This window comes from Protopterus annectens, chromosome 6.part0, assembly GCF_019279795.1.
Source record: "Protopterus annectens isolate FY-2018-M chromosome 6.part0, PAN1.0, whole genome shotgun sequence".
NCBI classification, from domain to species: domain Eukaryota; kingdom Metazoa; phylum Chordata; order Ceratodontiformes; family Protopteridae; genus Protopterus; species Protopterus annectens.
Genome location: NC_056737.1, coordinates 1,745,433,806 through 1,745,459,610, shown reverse-complemented (window position 1 = coordinate 1,745,459,610; position 25,805 = coordinate 1,745,433,806). Strand labels below are relative to the sequence as shown.

At 39.4% G+C, this 25,805-nt stretch overlaps 1 protein-coding gene across 8 annotated transcripts in view; it reads right to left on the bottom strand.

The window, feature by feature from the left end:
* TNS1 (tensin 1) overlaps positions 1-25,805 on the bottom strand; it is a 2,530,757-nt gene that overhangs the window by 325,238 nt on the left and 2,179,714 nt on the right. The window lies entirely within an intron of this gene.

Here is a 25,805-nt window from a genome sequence, read left to right as displayed (position 1 = left end):
TGCCTTCCACCATGTACAGCATACATGGACAGCAACTGCTATGTTTCACCTTCACAATGAAAGGCTTTACTAGTGACTGTAGCCTGCATCTGTGTATGCAGTAAGTTGCTACTGCAAGAGACACCTATAGGCCACTGTAAATGTCATGCAAGAGGCAGAAAAGTAAAGACTGAAAAACAACTAAAAAAATGAAACAGGTAAACATATGCTGTTAGCAAAAAGACAACATCCACCCTTCCAGTCTCTGACACAGCTCTTGTATTAAAAGTGTCAGTGTCTTTGCAGAGTGTGCTAGGTAAATAACTCCTAGTTAAAGCAAAAAAGTGGGGTTCAGGCTGTGTCCTATGTTCTGCTCTTGCAGCTTTTAAGATGGACAAAGCTTTACAGTCAATCTGATATGAAACACAGCCTTCATTCACAGAAACCAGCTATGCAGAATCACAGAGCTCTATTCATGGCAAGACTAGAGGACAAACTTGCAGACTCAGCAGCCCAATATCTTAGCATCGGCTGCTTGGAATGGATGTTAGTCTTTTCCATGCCAACAGAAAGGCCATGCGTGGGAAGCACAACACCCAAGGCACAACAGAACAAGCTAAGAAGCATCTAGAACTTGTAAAATCCTGAGACACTTCCACTTTAAGGCCAACAACAAAACAGGGCTTTGAGATCATATGCAGTAACAGTTACTAGTGTTCACTAACTGGAAAGACTTTTAAAACAGGAAAAGGAAAAAAGTTGCTCAGGCAATTTCAGTGTAACTTTTATGCTGTCACTATGACAAAAAACTTGCACCACTATGGGTCTTACAACTTCTATGGTGACAATTACATCATTGCTTTTACTAAGTACATGCATTATTCACAGTAAGCAATTTCTTCTAAATATAGTCTCAATGATTATACTATGCGATCTGTCATTAAAAATCCATAATTACTTAATAAAAGCACACATGCAATAACAGCAGATGACAGGGAAAAAAAAAACAAATTACCAGCATGAGGTCATATCCACAAGACAAAACAAAAAGCAACAATAAAATGCAACAGATTGCTTTCTCTCTGAGAAAGATTAAGAGTGGTACCAATAGTGACTAAGTGCATTAATTAGCCTGCGGTGCTATCACTCAACCATCCGTCCACTCTGTAGCATGGAGAAAGCTTTGCTGCATTTTACTGAACAGAAAATTTCATTTAACTAATGGAGACGGATGCTGAGAAAGACCAAGGAAGAAAAGAAAGCAGCTGCGTTACCCCAAAGACCTGGCTGGTATAGACAGAAATCAAAGCAATTCTTCAGGAGTTAGTGCTGTTAGTGACCTTGCCGAACAACATGCATGAAGCAATGCTGATGCCCACGTATTGCTGTGGGGGGGAGGAGACACGGAGTACAATACTAGCTGCACTGTACCGCATTTCAATTATGCAGTCGCATTTGGAATACCAGGAGCCCAAGTCCCTAAGGCGGACAACTAAATAATTATTATATCCAATCGCATTTTTTCCTATAAAAAGTATGACAAGACAGCATGTGTAACCAGAAATAATACTGACCCATTATGGGGCAAAAACATATTTTTAAACTATCTCAAAAAATGGAACAACAGGGCATATTAGTAATTATAAAATGCATTCTTAATCTACCTTTTTGGAAACATACTACACAAAACAGCATTCCTTCAGCAATTAAAAAAAAAAAAAACTACAGCTTAAGAATGGTAGCCCCAAGTGAGCCCATAATTAGATTACAGCATTTACAGCCTGACATTCACCCAGGCATAAACAATAATGCAAAACGACATATGCTGCACTTTGTAGCTAAACACATGCCAAAGGAGAGAATGCAAACTGTAGGCTGAGCCACAGATTTTCAGCATCGAAGCTACTACATAGCTCGTGCACTTACAAAGCATTCAAGGTATGCTGCCAACAGGGAAGAGTGGGCAGTTGTTTTAATTATTTAAAGTAATCTATGTAGATAATCTCAATATGGGCCAATGGCAATGCTGGATCATAGAATTATTAATTGTATTTGTGAATTCAACGTATCATGCTGTTTAGTAGCCTCCCTCACCCTACAATTTACCTGAATACTAATTTATTTTACATTTGTTGACCGGGCTAGTCTAACTGGATATGTCCATTTTCAGTAGAGGCCCGAGGAGAAAAGCTCAGAGTCAAAAATTTTATACATACATAGAGTCCACGAAAACAGTAGTAAAACACAATTTACATAAGTATAGCACAGCTTAGCAAAAATTTAAAAAAAAAAATATTTATTATTTTGCTTAGAAATATTTTACACTGGACAGTTTGAGCATCTGTGGGGGAAGTGGCATATTAACACTAGCAAGGATGTCTTTCCATTGTGTAAGAGGCACAAGCAGGCCCTACATTCACCTACAGAGGCTTTCATATGTGAAAACTGCAGAGTCTGAAAATGCCTACCACAGGCAGCATACATGTATAGTCAAAGTGGCAAGTGTGAACATCATAGTTAGGCACCAGCGAACCCTGCTGTCGCTGGGGGCCCCCAACCACTAGTTATCTTATCTTGATATTTTGTAACATTTCTGTCAAAACAACAAAAGCTAGTACAAGAATTTTGCATATTTAATAAACCACGTGGGTAATAACTCTTATTTATATCTCCTTTAAAATTCAAAGATATTGCTGGTTACAGTAACAGTGTTTTATCAAGCAACAGCTTTCACAATTCCATTAAATATTTTCCCACTGACATAGTGCCCCTGGCTTGGTTAAACCCTGCTGGTGAACATTCTCGCCACTAAAATTAACATATTTAGGTACCTGCAATACCCACTGCTGCAAGGGTCCCCCTAATCATCCTTGACTGCGTGGGGACCCACAAAAGCTGTGGCTGATTGGGAAAAAATGAGGAGGAAAAAATTTATTAACTTCCTGATTACGCTGTTAAACCTGAACAGGGCTATGACATGACTCTGTTATAATAAACTTTTAATGAACATAGGTAAGGTAAGCACTAGAGAGATCATCAGCCCAGCATGACTGATCTCAATGCATACCTCGAAGTTTAAGAACAGCTGATGGTTCTGATCTTCAAGGATGGTTTTCCTGTACAGGGAGTTTTATAAAGACTGGCAGAAGAGCAGATACTATAACTCCCAACTTTGCAGAAGAGTTCAACGCAATACCAGTAATATCACAATAAAAAGACTCAAAATCAGGAACAAGTTTTAAATATTACTAATTAAAAAGTAAATAGAATAACACATTTTGCATCAACATGCATTTTTTTGCCCAATAAGTATAAAACTCTGATGTCTGGATTTATTGACTGTCTGTAGTCCTGAATGATTCACAAGCAAATCATACTTTTTATGAAGGAGAGAACAAAATTATGAGCAAAATCAGGGACAGTGATAGGTTTGCATTACACCTCATTGAGGTAAATAAAAGTGACTTACACCTGCCACTGTTTGTTAACTGCTAAATAGCAGTCACTGATCTGGTGTGCCAGTACCAGTAGTACAAATGTAGTATTGCTACGGTGTGTGTGTGTGCGTGCGTAAAAAGTATGTGATTTTTAGCTGGGTGCACAGACCCAGTAATGCCAGGACACATACATTATTCTTCTGGGTATCAGTAAAAAATGTAGCTAACAAGTAATTATATTTCAAAAGTGAGGGATAAAATATGTCACAGAACATTTAGACACTTAGATCTTCTAAGAATCTGGGGGCCCTCACTCGCCAAACTATATAAATGGATACAGGTGGCTCACTTAATCATCCTTGACTTTATAGGGGCCCCACAAAAGCTGTTGCTGGCTGGGGAAAAGTCAGGAGAAAAAAATGTATTAATCTTCTGATTATGCTCTTTAACCTGAACATGCTGTGATAGGACCCTGTTAGGATAAAAGTGTGTGTGTGTGTGTGTGTGTGTGTGTGTGTGTGTGTGTGTGTGTGTGTGTGGTTATTACATCTCCTCAATCCAAACTATCAAAGGCAGCTACTTGGATGCATTCCTGAAGTATGGTCATCATTTTCTTTTACTTTTCTCATAGAACTCAGAGGTGTAGAAAGAAGGTTACTATGGCTTGTGTAGGGACAGGGTACTGTCTAGGAACAACAAAGCAGAATACATTACTGTAATCATTATTTGTTTCACTTTTCTCACCATCACACTTCAGGAATGCATACAAGTAGCTGCCTTTGACAGTTTGGGTTGAGGAGTGAGGAGGCATGCTATGCATATGTATGTCTGAAGTCACTTGAAATACATAACTGTGGCACTTTGAAACTCTGCTTTCATACCAGCCTAACACCAGAGCAATGCTTAGGCATTCTTTTTTTTTTTTTTTTTTGGGGGGGGGGGGGATTCAGGCAGTTTCATACCAGCCTAACACCAGAGCAATGCTTAGGCATTCTTTTTTTTTTTTTTTTTTTTGGGGGGGGGGGGGGGATTCAGGCAGTTCCCAGATAGGACTTGTGTATCCAGACAACTAGTTTGTTCGTTTACTGTTGCTATAATTTTGTCATATTTGAACATTAAGTCTTGGGTACAACTTATGTTTTTCTTGAAAGAAAAAACAAATAAGACTGAAATTCTTTTCTTACTCATGTTTTTTTTTTTTTTTTATTTAGGCCACCACTGGATTAAACAGCTGAGAAAATGCTCCAAGATACATCCCAAAACATCTATAACCCTATTGCTTCTTGGGCCCTCTTATTTGAGTTATTTCCTAAATGGTTATTACTGTGCTGAGTTGTTCAGGAAAGATGTGTTGAAAAAATGCAAGGAAAACTAAAGCTGTACAGCAACACAATTCTTTCCTCAATCATAATTTCTGTTCATATCATCATTGGTTGAAAAGATTGTGTAAAAAGGAAAAAAATCTTTAAAATGCACGTCAGAGCCTATAGGGAGTTACGGCTTCTTGAAAAAGCTGAAGAGTAAGGCAAAATGAGAGAAAATGAAGAAAAAAAGTAGTGTGCGTGGTATGGGGGAGCCCAAGATTAGGGAAAACAGGGGAAGACTGGAGGGTATGTGTGTATATGGGGGGTGATGAAACAGTAGATCTAGGGTGCCATTTCACTTAAATCCAGACCTGTATATAAAGTTGTTGCAATGTATCATTGTTGCAACTAAATGCCAGTAACTGTGAATATCCCTTTGTGAGATGGTCCAACATAGTGTGGTACACAGGCCTGTCGTAATATAAGAATATTGTAGCTACAGATTAGTATGTAAGCAGTACTCCTAAAAGTCTGCAGTATGAACTAAAATTTTGCTTAGGAAGGGTGGCAGTGATAAGGTGATACGTAGACTTGAAGTGCCCAGGGAGCCCCCAACTTGACATCTGCTGGGGGCCCCCAAAATGCTAACGCCGGCCCTGGTGAACATCACTGTATGTGAAAATGCACACACACAGACATTCATTAAATGTGCAGAAACAACCTTTTCCCTGAAGTACGGCAACCTTAGACCTGAAGAGATGTTGGCGGGAAATGCTTTGCCCCATGTAAAACCAGAGCGTGTTCTTTTTTTTTTCAAATTCAAATGTAATATGAACCTCAGAGTTCTGCAGCAATAGCATAAGACCATTATTATTATTTATTATTATTATTACTATTATTTTTTTAATTGCATTTTATTTTGGGGAAGACCACATCATTAAGAACCCTTAATTCTGAAGTTACTAAAGCACTTACTGTTTAGTCATATCTGTCCAAAACGAAGTTGAAGTATATTTGCTAATGTCAAATGCTAGTTTAATATAAAAAGCTCAGAAAATTGTTTAAGAAATGCTAAAAAAGGGATACAGTAAGAAAGCTAGCATGTTACCAAAACTGTAATTAAATTAAACACGAGTAAGGAACTGCACCAGTACAATTTACATCGTAGTGCTTCTTTTTGACATTCTTTATGAACTACATAAAAACAACCAGACCTAAATCCCTGTTTTCAGGGAAGAAGGCCTGGGAAGTTGGCAACCAAGTAAAGTCACTCAGTCTAATCACGTATTTTATTTAGTAGGAATGGTTATTAGTCAGGACATCATTTTATTATCCTACTACTAAGTTGCATTCTGTTGCCTTAATCCACTAATAACAATAAACCTATTTGTTACCACGTAGGCTAACTAGACACTCGGTCCCTTTTAAGGGGCGATAAAAGACCAATGTCTAGTTAAGTGACTTCGGTAAATGAGGGCTGAAATAATCAAACCTTGTATCACAAGAAACTATAGCTCACAACCTTAATCTATGTGCCGACTGCCACTAAGACACGCTGTCTGTCAACCGTTAATCGTAGGACCAGCTGTCACCAAGACAAAAATTATGAAGAGATTGTTTTGGTTAGCAAATTACTTATGCAGATGGGTAGCAGGTGTACGTCCAACCAAATAAAGTACAGCTAAAGAACCGACCAAATATTGTGGTTAATTACATTTATAAATGCATGAGAAAGCACATATGCTGATTAAATAACAAACATTAATTCTACAACTATTACCTGCTTAGAAATATGTGAGGTCTGGAATATAATCAGCATGTACAAAGATGGAGACAAGAGGTTCCCCACTGACATATTTGGTTTACAATTTTATGCTACTTAACTGTGCTGCATTCAGTTGGCTTTAATTATGCAGATGCATTAATTATGCTTCTGTCCATTTCGTTTAATATTGTTCAATACTTTTGGGGAGCTGTTTGCCCATTCTGGTTTCTGGATTGCTGATATTACTCTGTGCCAATTTTAATGAAATATACTACTTTTTTGTTTCACACAATTTTGACAGAACTGTTTACCATCTGAAAATTTTTTTTTGCTAGTGAGCTTTGAAGAGCTCATTTTGAATCACTGTGGAAGTGTTGTTGTTGTTCTGTCTATGATTATCATTCCAAGATTATGAGTATTTTTTCAAAATGTTCACTAAGAAATCTCTATATATGGCACATCTTTCTTACTTAGTATGGAAATCTGATTACTGTGGCTATTACTATAAACTGCCATTGAGTTTTATTTATTATATTTATTTATTTATTTCACTTTGATGACTGGGGAAGTCCACTGGGCTTTGACAGGCCCATTTTCAGTGGAGGCCCGGGGAGAAAAGCTCCATGACACAATTACAATAACAAGTCAATTAATTCAGAAATGTCAAAAATATTATCAATAGTAAGTTAGATCCATCATTAAGAGGACATTGTTCAAAACAACAGACATACAGTACATGTTACAGTATAACTTAGTGAATTTAGCATAAGTAGGTGTTAGAATAAAATATAGGTCTAGTGGTAGTGAAGATTTGTTCTATAAGCAGAGTGAACATAGTATAGTTTTACAGACAGTGTATTAGTAGTAGAGGACGCAAGAGATGAGCAGAGTGTTAAGTGTGAAAGATGAATTACAAAGTGGGAACTCGTGGGTGAAGAGCAGGAGCAAATCCACTTGGAGGACAGATACGAGTGAAGGTGGGATTTGAAGTTGGTGGGATTTGCAGTATTTCGAAGGTAGGGCGGAGGAGTTCCAAAGTTTGGCTATAGAGTAAGATAGCAGGAAGCGGCCAGGGGGCCTAGAGGGTTTGTGAATTTGTAATAGGTTTTGGTTTTCTAACCGAAGTGGGCAATTTGGAATATAGGGGGATAAGGTGAAGGAGAGAGCTGGAGAGCTGGATGGTTTGAAGATGAGATTGTGAGCTATGGAGAGTTTTAGCAGGTTTAGGTAGTTTGGTAATTCAAGCCATTGAAGGGATAGGCAGTGACGGGATGAATATTTGGAGTTGGTGGCAAATTTGCTGATTTTATTGTAGCAGGATTCTAACTTGGATTGTCAACCGAGTTGGAGATTGTTGAGCAGGGGGGCACCATATGTGATAGATGGAGAAGGTAGGAGAAGGCTAAGGTCTTTCTGGTTGCTGTAAGGAAGCGGTTATGTCGATACAAGAGTCCTAATTTCTTATGAGTTTTTTTAATAGCAGTATTTATATGGATGTCGAATTTTAGTTGATCATCGATGATGACATTAAGGAGCTTTGTGTGAGATATGATTTCAATGGGGGTGTTGTTTAGGGTTAATATAATGAAGGAGGAATTATCAATGGTGGAAGTTCTGGAGAGAGTAAATACCATTAGTTTGGTTTTGGTCGAGTTTAGGGCAAGGTGGTTGATCTGCATCCAAGTTTTAGTTTTTGAAAAGGCTAACATGAGTTTTTAATAGCAAGTCAGAGGGGGTGTCAGCAGTACAGATGATAGTAGAGTCATCTGCATACTGAATTACAGAGGAATTTGGAATGGAGAGATGAAAGATGTTAATGAAAATGTTGAAAAGAAGGGGGCCTAGCACAGATCCTTGTGGTACACCGGTGGAGGTATGTAGGAAGGAGAATATTAAGGATTTCCATTTTACAGCTTGGAGTCTTTCAGACAGGTAACTAGAGAACCAAGCTAGTCTAGCGGGAGAATGGCTGAGAGTGGAAAGTTGTGATAAGAGTATGGGATGGGAGACAGTGTTGAAGGCTTTAGATAGGTTTAGGAATAAGGAAGATACTAGTTTGCCAGTGTCATGGGTCTGGTTGATGGATTCAAGGAAAGACAGAAGAGCTATAGTGGTACTATGGCCAGGGCGGAAACCATGTTGGGTGGGGGTGAGGAGGTTATTGTGGATTAGATGTGACATTAGTTGGGTATGAATACATTTTTCTAGTATTTTTGAGAGTGGGGAGAAAATAGCAATTGGCCTAAAGTTGGTGGTATCATAGTTTTTACCACCCTTGTGAAGTGGAATGATGAATGCGTGTTTCCAGATAGATGGGACATGGGATTCTTGGATGGTCCTGTTTATTAAAATGGAGATAGGTAGGGCTATGCTGTTGGCTGCAAGTTTGAGGAAGAAAGGGGGTAAGTTGTCTGGTGCAGATGAGCAAGGTTTTAGTTGGGATAGTAGTTTTTTTATGATGTTTGTGGGAACACGGTTGAATTTGAAGGAGGGTGGATGTCGTATGCTGTCAGAAGGATGTGATGAGGGTGGGGAGAGAGAGCTAGGAGGAAGGTTGGGGAAGGACGTGGTTAGTTTAGCTATGCAGTCCACAAAGAAGGAGTTGAATAATGTGGAGGTATCGAATTCAGAGAGATTTGGGTTGGGGCAGGGGTTTGACTTTGTTTCCGGGATGGAGGAGAGAGGAGGTAATATCCCAGATTTGTTTAGGGTTGGAGGGGTGTGCTGATTGGAGTTTGGTGTAGTAGGATTTCCAGTCTCTAGTTATTAGTTTTTTTACGGAATTTCGGAGCTGTTTGCATTCTACTACGGTAGTGGGTAGTCTGTTGATATGGAACTGGCTTCCACTTTTCATCCCTTAGTATCATGGTTACATGTAACTAATCCCAATGGTTCTCTGGGCTTGCATAAAATCTGCTTTGTTTACAAGAACCTTCTGGATATATACTGGAACTGCAATAATACGTCCCTTCATGTTGTGTGTGATCTGCTTTCTGTCTGCAAGGACACAGAATGGTTACATGTTACCCTTTCTTTGTTTAAACTTTTGTGGACCCCTGTCAACTTGGAGAACTGTTGCTTTCATTGACTTTGCTGGCGAGGGGAAGCTGTTACATCTAGATTTGACAGTACGTTCTGCAGCTAGTTTATCAGGCTGTTAGTTTATGATTGGGTTTTTAGCTGATATTTCACTTTTTTTTTCAGTATGGATGATTTCAGTGTGCCTCTTGTTTTGAGATTAACAGTAGCGTTCTATGCTGCAGTTCCGTTTATTTTCACATTTACTCAATGCATTTTAGTTCTAATTATAGTACCCACAAGCTGAACAGCACTTCATATTTATAATATGTTTTATTTAGGGGTGTCATTTACTCATTTGTACACTTTGCGTCACCTTCTGTGACAGAGATTAGGACTTAAGATCCAGAATAAGGATGAAATTGAAATGCATTTATTTTTATTTCATGTTTTCGTAAAGGACCCAGTAAGAATCTTCAAGTTGGCTGATGCCTGCTACCTTCTATGGTTTCCTCTAGAACACCACTGCTCTGCACATTAAGAAAATAAAAATGAGTTTCAAGGTAAAGATTTAAAAAAAAAACAAATCAGCATCTTACAGTTACTTTACTCTAAAGTGTAGAACAAAATACAAGTCAGGGTCAGGACACGTGACAACACTATCTGTATCACATCAGGGTTCCAATGTTAAGAGACCATGTTACGGTCATTCAGCTCACTGTCTGCTATTGTTATGTGTGGGGGGGGGGTCACTCACATTGTTAATCAAAATACAGTTAATCAGGTCACTTTAGCATAAGAAATCTGATGAAACACTATGGACTAATATGGGATGGGGGTCCTTTCCCCAAAGTAGTTGTGACCTATAAAAGTTAATTATCATAGTTAAAGTGTATGGAGTCACAGCTCCTTCTTGGGAAATGTGGGGCTCTTGTACAAATTAAATGTGTTTTTTTTTTTAACTGTGCCTTTCAACTGGGTTTAATTTGAAGAAATGCCTCAGGCCAATTCTCTTCTGTGCCAGTTATATTCTAATTAAACATATCAGAAGGTGAGCGAATTTCCACAGCTCATATTAAATGCAGCAGTTTCTTTTAAAAATATCAACCTACACCTCCTTTCTGTAGGAGGAGGACCAAACCAATCAATCTGGGAGAAAACATGTGAATGCTCATCCAGTTATTTAGGTTACATTTAAAAAAAGATAGTGAATCACACAGCTTTAACATTCAAGTTTATTCCCAAGAGTTGGGAGACACTGAGTTATAAACTTGGCTCTCAACAGGGTTTCAATTCGAAGGAAAGATGCTTATTAAGCAGTGTTAATTTCCACTGCTTCCTCCTCTTAATCTCTCTCGGACATAGGTCTGGTTTAGGATCCATTAGTTCAAAGCATTTGGTTATGTTAAGCTGCCCTGCCTGTGTAGGCCATGGAGACTAACAAGCTATGTGGCAGAAGCAGAACAGCTTAACAAGGCTGCCAACTTGTTAATTTTGTCATACAACAACCACCTCTAACACATTATAATCTGTTAAATTGATTGTAATTCAAACTGCAGGTTAGCGGTTTTACCTCATGGGATTAAGACTATTAACTGTTCATGAATTGCATCCTACAAACTTGGCTTTGATTCTCTCGGTCTCTGTTTGACTGCTATGAGACTTTACCAGGCAGTAGTCCTAAATTGCCTCTGCATTGAAGCAGTTTCTTAGTAGGTTTACCCAATTAACAAAAGGAATAAAAAAAAATAAATAAATAATGGAAAAAGTATAACCATGACAACATTCTGTCTTGCATACTAAATAAATTTAAATGGATTTAAGGATGCAGCCAATCACAATCACCTCATCAGGGCCAGATCAGTAAAAGAAAAACCCCAACACACACAGGAAGGAAAACACAGGGGTAATGGCAACTTAAGAACATCAGGTCCTGGCATTACATTCTTTCCTTGAAACAGGAAGTCAGATGAAGCTTGAATCCAAGTTAAAAACCCAACACCAGCACTGAAAACAATGTTACAAAGAACATTTGCAAAAGTTAAAAAGCAGACTTGTGCACTGACAAACGTTCTTAGCTAATATGAACTCAGGAACAATGTTTGGGCATTTTCACATTACATACTACATGTATAGTGCCACTTCTGTGGTCACAATTGCCACTAGACTAGGCGGGGGTAAGACATGATTAACAAACAGCTGACACCTCAGTATTTCACCGGGTGTCAGTCCCACCATTTATGAACTTGGCTGCATGGGAGAATGTGCCAGAACAGCATGAAATCAGCTCTCTGCACAGCTAGCACTCACATGCCAGCCATGTGCTTAGCTTATTTCTCATGTTACTACAATTCAGAACATGACTACACAAGCAAAACATTTGCCACCTTGTTAAGAATAAACCACACGTTCCAAAAAGAAAGTACTTATGTGCATTCTGCTATAACATGGTGTGTGTGCGTGTGGGGGGGGGCAAATTCTATGCAGAATGAAACAAGATGGTAAGAAAAAATGTATTTCTTGCTCCAAATAACTAAACTACAATTGCACAAAACACATTTTGCTTAACAAAGAAAGGTTTTGTGGCATATTGGAGCTTTAAAAATGGACATTTGAGTGTGTCCTTTGTAGCAAGCAGCTCTATAGCCTGGAGCTTGTACTGCAGCAGGCAGTAGCAAGCAGCTCTATAGCCTGGAGCTTGTACTGCAGCAGGCATCGCTATGCAGCTTTATGTTTTCAGCAATGCTGACGAGTACCACTCACAACATCATCATACAGCTGATGTTCTGATGTAGCACAGTACTATGGCTCAGTGGTTCCTACCTCACAGCTCCACATTTTACTACTCCTGTTACTACCCATACAGAGTCTGGCTATATTCTGTGTCTCTACATTCTTCAACTACCCCAGTCTCCTCTCACGTGAAGGCTGACTCTCTACTAAATTCACAAGTAGACACACACACACACACACACACACACACACACACACACACACACACACACACACGCATACATACATTATAAAAAAACATAAGTGCATACATAGATAAGCACATACACAGACATTTTATATGTGTATGTGTAAATATATATACATGCATGCAAAAATACACACACACACACACACACACACACACACACACACACACACACACACGATTATATGGAAGTTCAACAAAATACACTTTGCTCAAGGTCCAGTTTGTCAAATTCACTTAATTAAATTGACAGACCCAAATGTCACCATCTCTGATAGACAACAAGACTTCAACAATGTAAATGTTGACATTTTACTATGTATTTACTGACTAATAACCTTTGAGCATGCAACCTAAAAAACTAAAAAAACATTCATTTCCACACCCTCTGCTATTTATATATACTAACACATAACACTGTATATGTCTGGCATGTAACAGTCATGGGATACATTAGACAGTGTAATAGTATGGACTATGTAGTTTTCCTTTCCTTGCCAGGGTGTGATCTCAGAGCTGATATATACAAGTATCAGGAGGTGGGGGCACAACATCTCCCAAGTGGGGGAGGGAGGATGTGGTGGGCTTGCCTCCTGAAAAAAAACAAAAACACTTTACTTGTGCTTTTTTGTTCTGTGTTTCTGTGTCTGGGTGGGCTTTGTTAAACATCATTAGGTTAGTGAAAAGAATGAATGAATGTCTCTATAGACTAAGGGATATGACATTAACTAGGATGGTGGAAATAGTGAAAATGTTTTTGACCAAGTGATGTTTCCAGCTGAAAAATGGTGTTCGAATTTCTTTATACTTTTGAAACACGTTGGCCATGTTATTTGAGGATGTTACTTTTAATTGTATTCTACGTTGCTGATGCATTCCATGTATTACTTACTAACTAATCATACTGCATTTTGGGATTTGTTCAGAGGAATCTGGAAGCAGAGCATGCAATGAAGAGAGAAATTCAATGCAGAGTAAGCAATGGGAGGGAAATGGTCAATTATTTGTTTTCTGTTTAAATGCAAAACTCTGTGAATCACATCAAGATCTGCTTAGGAAATCATTTAAAGTTTAAGCTTGTTCCTGAAATAAACTGCTTTGGAGGCGAGATTTAATTTAATGTAATGTGCAGTAGGGCTAAGTAGTATAGCACTTGCTATTTATTTCTATCCTTGTGCATTTGGTAGGCCTACAGTTTGGTTTAGGTTACTATTCCATGGAGAGTATTCCTTGGATTGTGTTTTGATAATAGTGAACTTCACTGATTTGCCATTAATCTATATATATTTATACACATGCATTTATTCGTTTCATTTTTCATTTGTTAATCAAGGCAAAACACTGATCCAGATGAATCTTCTTCAAGTTCAACTGAGGGAAAAAAATGAAAATATAACACAGAAATGTTACAACTGACACTGGTAGAGATATCACACTAAATTCCAAAGAAAATTTGAAACAGATACTTGTGATAATGTAACTATGCATAATGCATTGAAGTTGTGGGCGGCAGTACTGAATACCATATTAAGCGTTATTGTTTGCGGTTTCTTCTGTCAAATAGGAAGAACAGCATTAAATGAAAGAGATGACCTATAAGAAGAAAGTATGAAACTGAGTACATTTATTCTACTTTTTGGTTGTGGCTGAAAAGGGCAAGAGAAGGACCAATGTACTAACTCAAATATCAAGTTAAAACATGCAGGCATGTAGATCTAACAATGCCTTTGCATACCCTCCATTTCCTTCCCAATCTTAACTTTCAGTTGGACAGCTGCCTCAGTGCATCTCTTAATCAAACATATGCCCATGTGATATAGCCCTGCATGAAACATTTAGACCCACCACAGTGGAACGCCTGAAAGCAGCAGCAGTGGTCAGAATGGCTGAAAACTCAATGGACTGGCTGCAAAATCCTTCCTCCGAAGTTTAAGATTATGTGCCATAATCTTTGTATCTTGATCAGAGGCATTTCTCACAGCCAATCCACATCCCAGGCAGAGATCCAACAACTAATCAACAACTGACAGGGAGGAGGGAAACCCACAAAAACCAAATCATCAGTCATAGATGTCTTATAGTCACAAGAAATCATTCTTCTAGAAATTATATGGTTGAAGTGAAGACTACTGCGAGTCAGATATTTTCTAGGAACAGATTTCTACGGTTGAGTTCTGAAGTAGCCACGGTCCTGTTTCCACATGTCTTTATATCTCACATAAACAAATGAGCAAAATATATAAATAAAAAAAGGTAAACCATATTTTGGGTACACAAAAACAAAACATTCCTTGATCCAAGTTATGTGGTAGCATGCCATAAGCATTTTACAACCCTGTCTACAATTCACAAAAAAAAATAAAAAATAAAATAAATAAAAATATGAAAAGCTGCAAGTCTCCAAGTAAAAGATTTTACAAACTGCTGTTTGCATTGATAGAAATAATGAAGGAAAAGCAAGAGAACATCAGTCTTCTCACTCCACTACCTATAAATACTCAAGCCATGGAGCTGCATTTCATCTGGTCTTCTGTAGTCGGAAAAAGTACTAGAAAATGAATTGCTTAACATTAAAAATAAATCCTAAGATAACAAATCTCATGTTTTTCTAAGAGTTGCTCTGTCTTTATGTATTAAAGGTGAAGAAAGGACTGACTGAGACAGGACCTGCATCTTTTTTTTTCCTGTGCTCCACTTACGGTGATGGCAAACTCATTTTCTAAGACTGCAATTTTAAACTAAAAGTAGCTATTAGCTCAAAGGTGATAAATACATCTTTTTAATTGAAGAGAAATAGAAAACTTGAGGTCACATAAAAGTGCAGAGCTTCACAATGAAAGACTACCACTGGAAATCTTCCAGAAACAAAAGAGCTGGATATTCCATTCACAATGAAAGACGGAAACAAAATAATGCAATGTACACTCAAACCATAAGCAAGGCGAAGAGCATACTAATGCTTCAGACAGACAAACAGCTATTCTACAGACAAAGAAAAAACGGAAACGAGTGTTATCAACTGGCCATGATTCCACTCGTTTCCATGTCAACTGACCACGATTCGATTCGTTTCCATATCAGCTGGCCAAGGTGAGATTAGTTTCCATTTACCCATGCACATTTAATGAGGGGAATGTTCCTTTACTAGGTTTACAAGCTTCATATGGTTGAGTAGTAGGTATAGTGTAATTATCAGGAATTCTCCCTATCAACTATGCATGGGAATGAAGACGTCTTTGTGATGAGCTCCACACATCCCTGTCAGTGTGCGCAAATGAAAGTGTAGTTATATCAGATCAAAGCCGGGGGGGTTCTTTAGAGGAGTGTAACAGTGATTTTTGGCTATGAAGACCCCTTTAGAATCAAAGGTTTGTTCTCTTTTCATTACTTTAAATTAATCTAAGCCAGAAATTACAGGAAAACAGAGTAGATTCCTCAGACAAAAGGCTCTCACCGTAAGGAAGTCCACCCTTGTGACAACAAATTTATATGGAGAACTACAATGGAAAAGGAGAATGTTTTTCCAGGTTAACCATAACACTAAGGCACTTGCTTGCTTAATGGTTAGACTGCAATAAGACTTCGACAAACTTCACGAGGACTGTGCGGGCTTTGAAAAGAAAAAGTGCCAAGTGTAGCCATGAAAATAAGAGCTGGTCACCACGGGCTGCAAAATCTTTCTGTGACATTCTCTCATCTTGGAAGCAAGCAGGCAACTTACATGTCCACTGAATACATCCAGTCTTGCCTGAGTGACAAAAGGATGTAGACTGTACAGTAAGAATCCCAAACTTTCTATAATCAATGGACTAAATCAGACCACTAACACTTGGAGATGGGACTCACTTCCTCTGCTTCCTACTTTATGTAAACATAATCAGGAAGAGTGTGTGTGTGTGTGTGTGTGTGTGTGTGTGTGTGTGTGTGTGTGTGTGTGTGTGTGTGTGTGTGTGTGTGTGTGTGTGTGTGTGTAGAGAAAGGAAGGGAAAAACTGGTACCTTTATTACTTCTTACTCTGACAATGCTTGCCCTTTATCAGTTCTAACACCTGCCAGTTTGCTGTAATTCTTTGCCAGGCTGGTGGACAGAGTGAGAACCAGCCTCCAACTTCCTGTCTGTAGCATGATGCAAGGGATACATAAATCAGGAGTCCAAGGCACCAGACCACATCTTACAAAAATGTAATATCTTGCTACATAAATGAAACTCTTCATGAGAAGGCTGTTGAAATTTGGAAGAGCTGTTAACCTTCCTACTGTGCTGATACCTACACTTCCTTCAAAAAAAAAAAAAAAGTTGGCAAGGTACCCTCCAGAGTGCACCGTACACTGGGGTACATGTGGATCTCTTTGGGGGGATTAAAACTGTAAATCACTCTGTAGCAGTGTAACTGTGGGCCATTTCAGTGATTTTTCTGGCTTCCCACCAGTACCTTAACCAAGACAAAGTAAAAACCAGTAATAACAGGCATTTAAACATCCAAGCCCGATACTGTGACTTTTAAATGAGAATGCATTTAGTTGTTTATAGTGTGTGTGTGCGTGTGTGTATGTGCAAGTGTTTGTGTTTAAACTGTAGCAAAGAGCTACTTTTGCTCTATTTTTAAGTTTTAATCTTCAGAGGGGGATGAAAGTTGCTACTTCTGGGACTAACCAGGGCACCAGATTGCCTAACTATAGCTCTACGTCCTTCTTACAATTTTCTGAATATGACCTCTAAACAGGGAGCATTGGAGGATCCTGTGAAAGGACATGCAACAATCTTGGCCTTTAGGACCTCTATGGAACTGTTCAGCCAGTAATCTTGGCTGGTCCTCTATGACACTGGTCAGCCAGTGACAGGTACGACTACTGATACTCATTCACCCCTGCCTCATGCACAATGACATACAAACTACTATATGCATATGACACTGCATTTTTAACTGGTATGGAGAGTTGTTAACTCCCTGAAATGTCTAGGAAAGGTGAGCCCTGGAGATTCAGAAGTGCAACAAAAAAAAAGATCTCTGAAATATTACCATTTGACCTATATAACTAATCAAAAGGATGACTTCTATAAAAGCATATTTGCCCAGACTATCATCAGATATGGAAAGAACTAGGATACTCATAGAATGTCGGAGACACAATGATATTTGGGTAAAGCCAATCAGGACTGCTAAAAAGGATACCAGTGTGTGCTGCCAAGCCCCATTATATGTACATGCTAAAAGACACACCCTGGAGTACGATAAATGAAGTCCTACTCAGTACACATAAATGTAAACACAAACCCTCTTATCTGCTTAACTGGAATCTACATAACCGTGGGCTTTCTATCTAGACATAAACCACAGGAATACAGGATCCCAGGAAGTTACTAGGCTACTGGCCCTGAGGCCCTTATAAGGCTAGCCAAGAGTTTAGCCAAGTCAGCACCCGATGCCCCTTGTCCAGGAGGGAAACAGGTGGAAACCCAGGGATGTATTTTCTGTTTCCCATTCAGTTATACAGGATCATAGGAAGTTATTAGGCTGTTAAAACTGAGGCCCTTATAAGCCTAGCCAAGAAAAAGGCAGGGCTTGACCAGGATTTGAACCCGGGACCTCTCACACCCTAAGTGAGAATCACACCCCTATACCAACAAGCCTAAACATTTAAATACCAACCCACCCACCCACCCATCTAACTGCAAAGTTACGTGCATATTTCTTCACAACAAAATAGATGCACTTTTATTACTGAGGGGAACCAAAGACTCCAGGACTTTTACTCAACCTGAAGAATATCTGAGGTACAACACTTTGAAAATGCTTTCTACAATATGAAATTACTATATGCAACATAAAGCATAACATTAACATTACATTTTGGAGTCTTAAAAATAAACCCCACTGTAAAGCTGTGTTTTCCTGAATAATATTGTGATTAAATTTACCTGTAGGACTTCTAGTTAGTGAGCTATTAATATTTATTTGAGCCATGGTTTGAAAAAAAATATTTTCTCAAAAAATATTTCTGGACACATTACACATTCCTAATACAGTCTACAGCCATTAACACTATAATTTGCCAGCACTTCTTAATTTTCAATATATTAGGATATTCTAACCCAATGCCATGGCATACCAGGGCAAATCTCCCAATACAACCCAGTTGAACTGTATTTGATTAGTAGCACATACATGTGATAGAACCAAACAAGTAGTGGGAGGCCGGACGAGCTTTTGGCAGCCTGCACCTACTTGCTTATCTTGGGAAGAGGTAGGAAATAAAGGACCTGTCACATGAGTGACATCTGCTGGTGAACCAAATGATAGACCAGTGGAATAGGCCATGCTACCTCAAACTGTTCACTGTGAATATACAATGAAAACCCTCCATTTTCTCCCTGAAGGAGGCAGCCACTGTGAGTTAAGCAGACAATCTTAGTGGAGAGGTTAGAAGGGGGTGGATTTCTGCTATGACAGTCCATCTGGTCCGCTCTCTGGAACTTTGCTCAGATCTCCAGCAGGAATTTATGGCCTGAAAACACTTCCAGGGTTGAGAATGACTGGACAAAGGTTCATGGGTTCACAGGTGTGCTATAGGATAATGACCACTAGGGCTAATTTAAGGTTAGCCATGCATCCCAAACATCTGGCAAATTCTAGTACCCTTGATAAGTATAAGCAGGGGCTTAGGAGATGAAACATTTGCAAGACTGACCCTGAGAGATGAACCATTTACAGGCCGTCTGTATCCATTAGAGACATGGGTGCTAAACCAGGGATGAATTTCCTGCCCTCCATCTAATTGTCTAAATTACACAAACTGGGTTAGTGAGGAACTCTGATTCACATGGATGGGGAACCTGTTCCAGAGAAGGGGTAGTCTCTGGGATATATATCTGTCTGTCCAGACATGCAGGAGGTCCATCAAGGTGGAGTTTGACAATGCCTTTTGCAAATGGCATAGATCTCCCCTCAAAAGCCTGTAGGAGGCAGAATACAGGGACAAGGCTTTGAGGTGGTCTGCACAAGATGTGTTACTTACAGCATATATTCTTTTAGTGAGGAACCACTGTGGACATGCCATTTGTTAGCTATGACTGGTTAGGAAACAATGATAGATATGCTTAATGCTGAATATAATGGAACAATGACCTCCTTGCACCTAGATGCCATGCCTTTCTTTATAAGTTGAACAACATAGAATGACTTCCTCACTATTGCAGATTGTGTGTGTCTGTGTGTGTCCAAAAATCCCTGGCTACTGAGTTGACTGTTGGGGTGTGATTTTTACTAAGGCTGGAAGATTTCCCAAAGGATGCTATTATGCAGTGTGTGTGTGTGTGTGTGTGTGTGTGTGTGTGTGTGTGTGTGTGTGTGTGTGTGTGTGTGTGTGTGTGTGTGTGTGTGTCCAAAATTCCCTGGCTACTGAGTTTACTGTTGGGGTGTGATTGTTACCAAGGCTGGAGGATTTCCCAAAGGATGCTATTATGCATTTCGTGATGTTTAGTTTTAGTCTGTGGCTCTGAAACAAGTTGTCTGTGTCAGCACTTCCTGTAGAACATTAGTGTCGGTCTGGGTTTCTATGACTGCTTCTAATTTGCAACTGTCTACAAATCTGGTCACCCAGAGGCACTTTACATTGGAATGGAGTTCACAGAAGTAAATACCAAAAAGGAATGGTCCCAGGACCAATATCAGAGGGAGTCTACATGTGACTAGCCTCTTTGTAGGAGGTCAGCTCCCCAATTCTTACTTCCTGGGTCCTAGCTGTGAGCCAGCTAGTTATCCACTAGCTAATATAAAAGAGTTTATACCTAGCCTTTTGAGTTTATCAACAATGCCTGAGTGGAGTATTATGTTAAATCCCTTGTCCATGTCAAGACAGGCAGTTTGAACCATTTTGCCTTCATCCATTGATTTGGTGACCCTCTCAAAGAAGTCTATCAGGTTGAGTAGGGATGACCAGCCCTTGATGAAACCAAATTGGGTTAGGCCTATTGACAGGAGGTTTCCTATGTCATTTCTAATCACCACCATGATAATTCTTTCCATCGCTTTGCAAATGAGACTAGTGAGACGAGACGGGTTTGTAGTTTCCAGGATCTGAAGATGGTCCATCTTTGTGCAGAGGAATCTCTGTTGCTGTTCTCCACTACTGATGCATAAAGCTTGTTTACAGGCTACAGCTAAACAGCAATTCCAGAGGGCCTGAGAGGATTTGCTTCATGGTATCTAGAAGGCAACCTGGGATATTGTCTGGGCCTATCAATGCACTGCTCTTGACCTTAGAGAGAGCGTTGAAGACCTGTTCCATAGTGATAGGAGGAGTTATATTTGATGGCATTTCCTGAGAAGAGGTTGAGGGGGAGAGGGGGGTAAAGTTAAAGCTAAATTTGTCTCCCTTTGTTGATAAAGGGCTCCTACACAAGCCTATGAAACCCTGGCTGTTACCAGTGGGGGGAACAAATGGGCAGACTAGGTGCAGCTAGGAGAACAACTGGGCCTGATCTTGTGAAGCAAAAAAAATATTAAAGTTGAACTACACTAGTACTGAAAACCCATCCAGGATGATTGTGTAAAGTGCCTTGGGTTAAAGCTTAACAATAAGCTATAACTATTACTACTTTAAAGTTAACATGTAAATTGTTGTGCATATTTTGAAGATCTGTCAACTGAGATGTGACTGGAAGATTAAATATTATTGACAACTGACACAGAGGAGTACAAATTTAGAGAGAATAAGTACTGCAAACTCACCTAGCTTCAACTATTCAAGACCTGGTAAACAAGTCAGCCACATAACATCATGCATAGGCCTGCAGCTGCAAATCAAACCCCAATTTCTAATGGCAGATATCAATAACTCACAAATGTAATGTCAGGCATTGCTTGAAATGTACACATGGACAACTTCATTGCTGAAAAATTACCTCCAAACCTTCCCACTTATTTGCAAAAGAAACCTACTCAGCTACCACCACAGAGACCATTATCACCATATAGAGTCCTACCTGCAAGTCTGTTAATTTCTTGCACAGAAACATACTTTAGCAAGCTGACTAATGAAGCTTCTGATATTGTACCTGGATAGGCCTATTTCTTCAATTGTCCCCCTCCAATAAATTCTTAATCCTCAAACACTACTCAGCTGCTCAAATTCAAGTCCATATGACTCTCTGACTGCAAACTTTCATGGTGGCACTTGATAAGCAACTAGTAAGTTAGAACCTGCACCTTATCTAACAAATTAAGAAATGGGCTGCACCTTATCTAACAAATTAAGAAATGGGCTGACCACACTGGCCATGAGGACCTTATACGGTATCAAAACCTGTATCTCAGCTCTTCAGTATGTTCAGATCCCTTAATGTAAACACTCTCAGATCCCAAATTCACATCCCTTAATGTAAACACTCTCAGGTCCCAAATTCAAAACAAGCATAGCTCAGTATATGCTAACTCATCAACAACCCATCCTGTTCATGACTGTGTTAGGTTTCAAACCTTTCCACCTCTAACTACAAATGCACTCTGCTGTCTAACAAGTCTCTCACTGTTTCTTTCCTCATCTCCACAACTTCCTATAACAACATTTCAGAAATGCCTGGGTCAGATACCCTGAAGTTTTTTTGTTTTTTTTTTTTACTTGTGAGACCTTACAACTACCACTGAGAATCTATTTTTCACACTGTTTTCTGTACCTTATGAAAAAAATTATATCAGGGAAATAAAAGACTCAGCTGAAGTCACACCAGTTATGAAGATGATGTTGGGCAAATTAGGGAAGAAATGGCTCCTGAGGGTACTTGTATCCGACTGGAGAAAAGGCATATCCCAGATGACTGCAGAATAACTGTTCTAGTCCCAGTATACAAGAAAAAGGGGACATTCACAACTGTGGGGAGTACAGAGGTGTCAAACTCCTGTCACACTGCACAAAAGTTCTTGAGAGGATGAATGACAAAACAGTTTTGATTCCGATCAGGATGCAGCACAACCAACCCAATGTCTGCAGTGATAAGAATAGTCAATCTTTGTATTCCGACAATTGGAGAAGATATTTGACAAAGTCCGAATAAAGCTGATTTTGGTAGTCTGCAATGGTTCAAAGTCCCAGAAACATCGGTACAATTAATGCAGGCTATCTATAAGGACAGAACTGCACATGTATGAACAGTGATTCACAGAGGGGTTTCCAGTGGGAGTGGGTTAGCATCAGACTTAAGTTTTGCGCCATCTCCTGCTCATATTGGTGATGGACTACATTAGCAAACAAGTCAGAGGGGACAGATCGACAAAGATAATGTATGCAGATAATGTGGCATTACAATAATTCTCTAAACAAGAACTAATGCAAACTGAAGACCCAAGGAAAACAACTGAGTACAGGCAAGACAGTTGTCATGGCAGCAAACGGGGAAGTCAAAAGAAGCTGAAAACTGAACAGAAAGGAGAATAGTGGAACGGGTTAACAGCTTCAGGTATGTGGGGGAGGGGTGGAGGAAAAGAGAAGTCTGTATGAGGAGATCAAGGCTACAATCACAGGAGCTGCATCCACATGGTCTGGGATAGTGCATGACAGAAGAAAGCCAAACAGCCTAAAAGTAAGGCATACACAACAGTGGTGCAGCCAACATACACAACAGTGGTGCATCCAGTAAATCTGTATGACAGACACCTGGGCAGTAATCCACAGGAGTTAAGGAAGCTTGACTTTTCAGGAGATGAAGTGCCTGAGACTTGTGGCAGGATGCACAGTGTCATACAATAAAGCAAAGTAAAGAAACCCTTTAATATTTCCAGATACATTCAGCTGGAAAAAATTAACAGGACTAAAGAAGAAACGTCTCAAGGAACTACAGAAAGACACACAAAATCATCATTTGTCTCTCTTTCTCTGTGGTTCCTTGAACCTTTTTTTTTAATCTTATGGTCATTACACCTGGTTTGGTTTTATCCACTTGAGCTTTCTGTTTTGTTATACTACTTGAAAGTTAGCAGGACCATGGCTATACAGTAATGTCATACAAAACTCTTCTATTACAGCCCCCAATCCAAGTTCTCATCAGAAGTCAGCTTGCTGACTGACCAAGTTCTCATCAGAAGTCAGCTTGCTGACTGACCAAAGTGCAGGCAGTGTCAAAGTGCAAAAGCAAATGCTAGCCTCTCTCTTTCTATCCAAACAAGAACAGCTGTCAACAGAAATCTCTCCACTTCCCTTTCCACATGAGGTGTAATTAGCTGCAGCTATTTTTGGTTGCAGAGCTGGAGGTATCACATGTCGCAGGTAAGTCAGATTCATCAGGTATCCCACACATGTTGGATCCATTATTGACCTCATATGAACTGGATTCATAATCATTAATTAATGATCCGTTACTGATCCCATACAAACTAGATTTATAATCAGAAATTCATGATCTGGATCCATCAATATCCTCAAACGAGCAGGACCTATCAACAGTCCAAGACGATTTGGATCCATTGCTAATTTCACACCATTTAGACTTAGCACTAAATGAGCTAATGTACTAGTGATCCCATATATGAACCCGCATAACCTGGCCTAGAATCACTTTTGATGCATAACAGATCCCAGGTTTGTTGGGTGCATACTGGATCCATTAGTCAACCCCTTAATCTGAATTCATCCCTAATGGTCTATGTCTTGGATTATTTTTAAATTATCAGCTATAAGCTGGAACCAGAAAGGCTGCTTTGTTGTCTGGGTCCTTAACACTGAACCAGAGCAGGATCTCTCAATAGCAAGTTGTTGGTAATAAAAGTGAAAATTCAAACAGTGTGCTGAAAACACAGTCATAGCCACCCTGCTGTACATCTGTCAAGTGCACGGATATCCATAAATGCAAATCTGCCAATTTCATTAGCATCAGACTCACACAGCCTCCAACTACAATTAAATCTGAAATTCACCTTTTTGTGGCCTAATCCAATCACATAACTATGAGAATCACCAAACCTTGTAACTACCTACTCCAAAAAATACATTCAGAAGGCAGTCACTGGAAACAAACTCCAACTTTTAATGGTGCTTCTGGTACCTCGGCAAACAACCTTCAAAGAATCCTTGAAGGCTGTCTGCCGAGGTACCAGAAGCACCATTAAAAGTTGGAGTTTGTTTCCAGTGACTGCCTCCTAAATGTATTTTTTTGGATATTTTGTGTTGCTGTGTGTTTGAATTTACTCACCTAGTCCGACTGGTACCTAGACATTTTATCAAGATCCAGGAGATCAATGAACATTTCAGCTAATTAACATATCCTACCATGACTTTGTACAACCAAAAAGTAGGCTATTTTATATAAGAGAAGTGCAAAGGAAAAATCTACCTGCAGGTTGGAATGTGTGTGTGTGTGTGTGTGTGTGTGTGTGTGTGTGTGTGTGTGTGTGTGTGTGTGTGAGCGAGTGAGCTACTTCACACAGGGCATAATAATAAATATATATATATATATATATATATATATATATATATATATATATATATATTTTTTTTTTTTTTTAATTTTTACTGAATGGTTCATAGGTTTGTACTAGGCTATCGGCCCTAGGGCCTATACAAGCCTAGCCAAAAAGGTGCCCTGGCTTTTGCCACACAAGAAAATTATTTTCCTGTGCCCCTGTCAAGCAGAGCCACAGAGGTGATCCCCAGGGTGAATTTCCTATGTCCCATCCAATCATCAAGATTTTTCTTGAAGAGTGCTAATGAGGAGCTTTGCTTGATATAGATAGGTAGTTTGTTCCAGAGTATGGGAAGTCTATGGGACAGGAATCTATCCCGCCAGCATGTTCTGTTTATTGTGGTGACAAGGTTTAGGTCCCTAGAGCGTGTAGCTCAGAGGGATTTGGATTTCTTTAAGTGCAGCATGTCCAACAGCTCTGGTTTGACATAGCTTTGTATGTTGGGCAGAGATAGCCTCTGAGTACGCGATATGCGACAGAGTAAAGCTGGAGTTTTTTGAGACGGTCTGCGTAGGGCATCTGTTTGAGGCAAGTAATCCTCTTTGTGAGGTATTTCTGCGGCCTTTCCAGTTGTTGTAGATGTCTTGTGAGGTACATACCAAAAGGGGCGCTGTACTCTATAATGGGTCTAATGAGTGATGAGTAGAGGAGAACAACCACCTCTTTTTTCCTGGATAAGAAATCTTTTTTGATGAGGTGTGCCACGTACAAGGATTTCCTGACTACTGTGGCGATGTGATTATCAGAGAAGAGACTACTGTCCACCTGTGTCCCAAGGTCATCACACTTTCGGTGTTAAGTGGACTGCCACCTATGTAGTAGCTCATGGGTACAGAGTTTTTACCAGAGGGGATGACAATGCACTTTT